The sequence below is a fragment of the Periplaneta americana genome, chromosome 8 (genome assembly GCF_040183065.1).
Source record: "Periplaneta americana isolate PAMFEO1 chromosome 8, P.americana_PAMFEO1_priV1, whole genome shotgun sequence".
Lineage (NCBI taxonomy): Eukaryota > Metazoa > Arthropoda > Insecta > Blattodea > Blattidae > Periplaneta > Periplaneta americana.
The window spans coordinates 48,026,922-48,035,352 of record NC_091124.1 but is presented as its reverse complement, the minus strand read 5'-3'; the positions used below and the strand labels follow the sequence as shown (position 1 = coordinate 48,035,352).

General features: G+C 41.2%; 1 non-coding gene across 1 annotated transcript; it reads right to left on the bottom strand.

Annotated features, from left to right (window-relative positions):
• Window positions 1-5,915: 5,915 nt before the first annotated feature.
• On the bottom strand, window positions 5,916-5,987 carry TRNAY-GUA (transfer RNA tyrosine (anticodon GUA)). The gene has a single exon. It is a non-coding gene; the product is annotated as a tRNA-Tyr (tRNA).
• Window positions 5,988-8,431: the final 2,444 nt, after the last annotated feature.

Below are 8,431 nucleotides of genomic sequence, written 5' to 3'. Positions count from 1 at the left end.
AGCCCCAGATATTTTCCTAAACACCTTATTTTCAAACATCCTTAGCCTATGTTCCTCTCTAAAATTGAGAGTCCAAGTTTCCCAACCATCAGAACAGCCATTAACATAACTGTTCTATACATTCTAACTTTAAGGTCTTTTGACAGCAGATTGAATGACAAAAGCTTTTCAACCGATTAATAACATGCATTTCCCATATTTATTCTGCGTTTAATTTTCTCCCGAGTGTCATGTATGTTTGTTACTGTTGCTCCAAGATATTTGAATTTTTCCACCTATTCAAAGGATAATTTTCCAATTTTTATATTTCCAATTCGTACTATGTTCTGGTCACGAGACGTAATCATATGATTTGTCTTTTCGGGATTTATTTCCAAACATATTTTTTACTTGCTTCAAATAATATTCCCGGGTTTTCCTTAACCGTTTGTAGGTTTTCTCCTAACATATTCACGTCATCTGCATAAACAAGCAGCTGATGTAACCAATTCAATTCCAAACCCTCTGTTTTCCTGGACTTTCCTAATGGGTTGAGTACCGGTATTACATTAATTGTTGACTACTAAAATTGAACAAGTTAAGTTAAAATGTAACATTCCGGGATTTTTAATATTCGGAAAACGGATATGAATATTGAATTCGAAATAATTTCCTTTCGGTGAAATAGTCTTTTAGGATAATGGATTCGGAATTTTGTACGAGAGTCGTTAACTGTTCCTTCAGACGTTATGTTGAACAATTTCTTGATGATTCAGTTTTCTGACGGATGGTTGTTTGGTTTATTGAGAGATCGATGGCTGATTTGATTCCTTCGTTGATTATTCGTCTGACTGGATGATGATTGTTCAGACACGGAACAGGTTGTCAAATTCTTTGATTGATCAGATATTTGCTTCGTTGAAATGTTAATAGGTTCATATTTTCATTGATTTGATTCCTTCGTAGATTATTCATCTGACTGGATAATGATTGTTCAGACACGGAACAGGCTGTCAAATTCTTTGATTGATCAGATATTTGCTTCGTTGATATGATAATAGGTTCATATTTTCATTGATTTGTAATTATGGTGATTCGTCGATTAATGGATCGGTCGTTTGTGTTGTTTAATTCATCTGTTGGTCAGTCTCTCAGTCGGGTGATTGGTCGGTTGATAGCTTTGTTGATCGGCAAGTTTGTCAATTCATTAGTTGGTTGCTCAGTCGGAAGATTCAATCCTTCGGGTGACTCTTAAGTCAATCTGTAAAATGTTAGTTGGTTACCTTACTATCGATCTGTCAACTGATTGGTTAATAAGTTGCTGAAAGATTGGTTTTGATTTGATTATTCTTAAAATGTTGGTCATTTTCGCCAATTAGTTTGATTAATTGATCCTGTGTCCATTTCATCCGATTGGTTTGGTTTTGTTTCGTTGAACATTATGATAGTTTGCTTCATTGGCTTTGATTGATTGACTGATTGGTCGATCGATTTATTGATGGCTGTATTGATTGATTGATTTCGCATAAGTAGTCTCACGTTTAATGACAGTAACATCCGAAACCAAAGCGGTCAGCAAAAAAATTTGCACCGCTATCGCTTTGTCCTTTACAAATTTTCTCAAAATAGATCTTCAGGTCAGTGAGATGAGAAGTCGTGAGCCAGCTGATGAGTTAAGGCTGGGGTTTGGATCTTGCTCTTTAAAGTTTTAAGATCCATTCTGACAGACACACGTGAAATATGTTGTGTCCTCTGGCATTGTATCTTCCAGGATGAAAGTAAAAGTATTCCTTTTATCGTACTAGCACCAGGGACAATGTGCAGTCGTTAGTCCGTGGTTCAATTCCATTCAAGGTCGGCCGACTGTGCAGAAATCGTTTCCTGCTTCAACGTTCCTTTCAGACACATGATGGACTAGTTCGCCAAATAAGGCGCGGCCATTATAATCAATTTGTAGTGTATCGCTGTCTCTATTAGCCTTCAGCTGCAGAACAGAAAGCTAGAAACATTGTAGTCACCACCCACAAGTACACTTACCACTCTCGACTCTGTGTGAAGCTGGACGAAGCAACGAAGTGTGATTGTAAACCCAATCAACAAATCAGTCCCTCGCCTGCTTTTTATTAAGATATAACGGAGTTCAGTCAACAATTACAATCACGATTAAGCGTTATAAAATTAAGAGTCATCACCAGCTGTTAATTACTTTAGCCACCAGACATCACCAGTTGTCAGTTATCGTGTTAGCAACCGTCACTAGTTGCCAGTCACCAGACATCGACATAACACATTCTGATCAGCCACCACCAGCTGCTAGTCTTCAGTCATCACTATTTTCAAGTCATCGAATATAAATAATTTCCAAATATCAGCCGTCACCAGTTGCCAATCTTCAGTTATTGCCAACACTAGCAATTGCTAGCCAACAGCCATCACCAGTTGCTAGTTATGAGCATCACCAATTTCCAGTCATCAGCCATTACCGATTTAAGTCATTATTTATCACCGATTGCCAATCACCAGCCATTACCAGTTGTCAGTCATCAGCTACCACCGATTGTGAGTCATCAACTATCACCGATTATCAGTCATCAGCCATTGCCGATGCCAGTCATCGGCCGTCATCGATTGCCAGTCATCAGCCATCGTCGATTGCCATTCATCAGTCGTTGCCGATGCCAGTCCATCAGCCATTGCCGATTGCCATTCATCAGCCATTGCCGATTGCCAGTCATCAGCTATTGCCGATGCCAGCACATCAGCCATCACCGATTGCCAGTTATGAGCCATCCCATCGCCGATTGCTTGTCATCAGCCATCGCCGATTACTAGTCATTGCTGATTGTCAGTCATCAGTAATGATGAAACCACTCCTTCCTTGAACACGAGGTTGTCTACGCTTCAACCATTGGCCACAGTGTGGATGTTTCTGAACTCTGCGTAGCGGTCAGATGTAAACAATAGCAGGTTTCAGACATACAGATGGAGTATACTTCGGTAGAACATAAACGTTGTGCACTACCTGTTGGAAACATTAGGAGTGAAATATAACCAATGTAAGTGTTAGTACAATCCAACTAAAGCCTACAGATATAGAAAGACTTAATATGTAAAGTAATGACAGTAACACTGCACTACAGGTTAGAAATCGACTCGCTCACATACTACCGCACTGGACACGTAGCACCACTGTTCAGCACTGTTGCTGTAACCAGACGGTACAGAAAACAATTCTACCTCCTTTCCTCTGACGTCATGTACAATATTCGATTCACATATACGCTGGTATCGTGTTTACGAAAGAATTTTGTCATCTTTAGTTATCAGCTATTATCGATTGCCAACCATGAGCCATCGCCGATTGCCAATCATGAGCCGTCGTCGATTGCCAGTCATGAGCCATCGTAGATTGCCAGCCATGAGTCATCGCCTATTGCCAGCCATGAGTCATCGCCGATTACCAGTCATGAGCCTTCGCCGATTGCCAGTCATGAGCCATCGTCGATTGCCAGTCATGAGCCATCGCCGATTGCCAGTCATGAGCCATCGTCGATTGCCAGTCATGAGCCATCGTCGATTGCCAGTCATGAGCCATCGTCGATTGCCAATCATGAGCCATCGTCGATTGCCAGCCATGAGCCATCGCCTATTGCCAGCCATGAGTCATCGCCGATTACCAGTCATGAGCCATCGCCGATTACCAGTCATGAGCCATCGCAGATTACCAGTCATGAGCCATCGTCGATTGCCATCATGAGTCATCGCCTATTGCCAGTCATGAGCCATCGTCGATTGCCAGTCATGAGCCATCGCCTATTGCCAGTCATGAGCCATCGCCGATTGCCAGTCATGAGCCATCGCCGATTGCCAGTCATGAGCCATCGTCGATTGCCAGTCATGAGCCATCGCCGATTGCCAGTCATGTGCCATCGCCGATTGCCATCATGAGCCATCGTCGATTGCCATCATGAGCCATCGCCGATTGCCAGTCATGAGCCATCGCCGATTGCCATCATGAGCCATCGTCGATTGCCAGTCATGAGCCATCGTCGATTGCCAGTCATGAGCCATCGCCGATTGCCAGTCATGAGCCATCGTCGATTGCCAGTCATGAGCCATCGCCGATTACCAGTCATGTGCCATCATCGATTGCCATCATGAGCCATCGTCGATTGCCAATCATGAGCCATCGTCGATTGCCATCATGAGCCATCGTCGATTGCCAGTCATGAGTCATCGTCGATTGCCAGTCATGAGCCATCGTCGATTGCCAGTCATGAGCCATCGTCGATTGCCAGTCATGAGCCATCGTCGATTGCCAGTCATGAGCCATCGTCGATTGCCAGTCATGAGCCATCGTCGATTGCCAGTCATGAGCCATCGCCTATTGCCAGCCATGAGTCATCGCCGATTACCAGTCATGAGCCATCGCCAATTGCCATCATGAGCCATCGTCGATTGCCATCATAAGCCATCGTCGATTGCCAATCATGAGCCATCGTCGATTGCCATCATGAGCCATCGTCGATTGCCAGTCATGAGTCATCGTCGATTGCCAGTCATGAGCCATCGTCGATTGCCAGTCATGAGCCATCGTCGATTGCCAGTCATGAGTCATCGCCTATTGCCAGTCATGAGCCATCGCCGATTGCCAGTCATGAGCCATCGTCGATTGCCAGTCATGAGCCATCGCCGATTGCCAGTCATGAGGCATCGCCGATTGCCAGTCATGAGCCATCGCCGATTGTAATCATGAGCCTTCTTCGATTGCCAATCATGAGCCATCGTCGATTACCATCATGAGCCATCGTCGATTGCCAGTCATGAGTCATCGTCGATTGCCAGTCATGAGCCATCGTCGATTGCCAGTCATGAGTCATCGACGATTTCCAGTCATGAGTCATCGTCGATTGTCAATCATGAGCCATCGCCGATTGCCAGTCATGAGCCATCGTCGATTGCCAGTCATGAGCCATCGCCAATTGCCAATCATGAGCCATCGCAGATTGCCAGTCATGAGCCATCGTCGATTGCCAGTAATGAGTCATCGTCGATTGCCAGTCATGAGCCATCGTCGATTGCCAGTAATGAGTCATCGTCGATTGCCAGTCATGAATCATCGTCGATTGGCAATCATGAGCCATCGCCGATTGCCAGTCATGAGCCATCGTCGATTGCCAGTCATGAGTCATTGTCGTTTGCCAGTCAAGAGCCATCGTCGATTGCCAATCATCAGCTATTGCCGACTGTCATTTCTGTCATTACCAATGTTGTGTAATAAATACAGTCATAATAAATAACAATTAATCAACAAGTATGGATTTTGAGCCCTTATGAATGATATAAGATTTATTAACTGAATAAAAAGTAATAAGTAATATTTTCAATCTTAGTAAGGTGCATAAAGTTTATAATGGGAATATATGAAGTCACAGTCAGACCTACACTACACTATGCAAGTGAAATTTGCCCGATGAAAGCTAAAAAAGTAATTCAAAGTACAGGAATTGATTTTTACAGAGAAGTGGGTATAGAGTAATAAATAAAACAACAGCTGAAACATATGGAAAGATCTGAAAATAGATTCAATAGCAGACGATTTATAAATAAATACAGAGCAGACCAGATAAACCATACCAGGAAATGCGTTCAACAAAACCATCCATAGATCGGAAGAAATGATTTCCAATGCCATCGAATCTGTCTTCTATAAACAGCCAGCGTCACCTGTTCCGTTTTCTTGTCTAAAATATTGTCACCTTTTGTTTTATTTAAAGTTTTATTTCAGTTACGGGAAATTGAAATCAGAATTTAATGTCATTTAAAATCTCTTTGCATGATATATTATTTTAATGTACCGAAGTACATATGATATTTCCATGCAGATATTCTACGTCATCATACGATGAAAGTGTAATGGAACGGAGAAAAATTCTCTCCGGCGCCGGGATTTGAACCCGGGTTTTCAGCTCTACATGCTGATGCTTTATCCACTAAGCCACACCGGATACCCACCACGGCGTCGGACAGAATCGTCTCAGTTTTAAGTTCCAACTCTTGGGTTCCCTCTAGTGGCCGCCCTCTGCATTACGTCATAGATGTCTATGAACGTAGGACTGAAGTCCACACGTGTAATGAGGTGCACTCGTTATGAGTGACTAGTTGGCCGGGATCCGACGGAATAAGCGCCATCTTAAATCACGAAGTGATTTACGCATATCATATATATTACTTTAATGTACCGAAGTACATATGATATTTCCATGCATATATTCTGCGTCATCATACGATGAAAGAGTAATGGAACGGAGAAAAATTCTCTCCGGCGCCGGGATTTGAACCCGGGTTTTCAGCTCTACGTGCTGATGCTTTATCCACTAAGCCACACCGGATACCCACCTCGGCGTCGGACAGAATCTTTGCATGAGCTTTAAAAATGACGTGACAGCAGCTAACAAAGCCATAAATGCGCATTAAATTTCATGTAATATATTTTTCACACATCGAAGTGTATTTTAAAGCAAAGTTTGGTTACTCTTCGTTTTCTTACACCGTAATCAAGCAATCTAATATCCGAGCATAGAATACATGTAAGATGTTATCTGGATTTTCTTGAGAGATATCCTTCCTCTAGGAGCGTGTGTGATCCATTTGCCCGCCGTAAGTACAGCAGTTTCTTTTAGAGGAGATTTTTAAACAAAGACGAGCCACAGAAATAAGTAACAAATTTAACATTCATATTTACATTTTAGCCCGTATTATTCTAAAGTTACATCTGTACTAATTACAAGATATAGCATTCAAGTTTTTCTAACCGCTTTGTTCGTGATTTTATAACCTGTTCAACTATGAAATATTTAATGTCAATTTGTGCTATCGTAAGAAAGGATTGTATGATGCACATTCTTAAAATTACCTTTTGGTTCTCGTGTGTTTGTGAAACGAGGCTCGGTTCATTCCACAAACTTTATGTTCGTGCCAAAAAGAAAACCTTTCCGAATTTGTATCATAAATAACTATTTTAGTAGGTACCGACAGATAAAGGAGAAAAAATGGGAGTATAAGGGTACAGTGCATCAGTTATTCATAGGTTTCAAAAAGGCATATGACTCGGTTAAGAGAGAAGTTTTATATGATATTCTTATTGAATTTGGTATTCCCAAGAAACTAATTCGATTAATTAAAATGTGTCTCAGTGAAACGTACAGCAGAGTTCGTATAGGTCAGTTTCTGTCAGATGCGTTTCCAATTCACTGTGGGCTAAAGCAAGGAGATGCACTATATCACCTTTACTTTTTAACTTTGCTCTAGAGCAAAGCATCAGCTGCTTGTCTATGCGGATGACGTGAATATATTAGGAGAAAATCCATAAACGATTAGGAAAAACACGGGAATTTTACTTGCACCAAGTTTGGAAGTAAATCCCGAAAAGACAAAGCATATGATTATGTCTCGTGACAGAAATTTGTACGAAATGGAAATATAAAAAATGGAAATTTATCTATTGGAGAGGTGGAACAATTCAAATACCTGGGAGCAACAGTAACAAATATAAATGATACTCGGGAGATTATTAAACACAGAATAAATATGGGAAATGCCTGTTATTATTCGGCTGAGAAGCTTTTATCATCCAGTCTGCTGTCAAAAAATCTGAAAGTTAGAATTTATAAAACAGTTATATTACCAGTTGTTCTGTATGGTTGCGAAACTTGGACTCGTAGATAGGAGGATAATATTAAAATGGATTTGAGGGAGGTGGGATATGATGATAGAGACTGGATTGGTCTTGCTCAGGATAGGGAGCAATGGTGGACTTATGTGAGGGCGGCAATGAACATCCGGGTTCTTTAAAAGCCAGTAAGTAAGTAAGTAAGTAAGTAAGTAAGTAAGTAAGTAAGTACCGCTAATAGAATTGAATAATTCGTCAATTTTTATGTGAAATATATAGATTGCTTAGTCTCCCGTATTTTCTTAAAAAACAGTTGGCAACCCTATCCGGTAGAGCAGAGATGGGCATCGTGCCTCACTTGAGAATTTGTGCGTCACTGACCTTCACAGAGCTTATCGTTCTGAGTGACATCATCTTCACAGTCCCCGTTCCTCCCTCACGTAGCTCCTAGGCGTGGGCAGGTTCTATATCAGTTTCATAAGCAATATCAGTGGTGGCATAATGGCATTATCAAAGTAGTGTGTACGCGTTAGAAAACGATTATTTCATGAGAAATGGAAGGAAGAGTTTTTTGCTGTTTAGAAGGGGAGAAAATGCGATGTATGTTATGCTTGAAAATCTTATTAGGCATTAATAAATTTAATATACCACGACATTACTCCTTATGTCATAAAGAACATGCTGAATTAGAAGGTAAGACAAATTAAATGTTATTTTTCGTACTATTCAGAAGAAAATTTATGATCTTAACATTTGCATAGTATATTAAATACGACATTG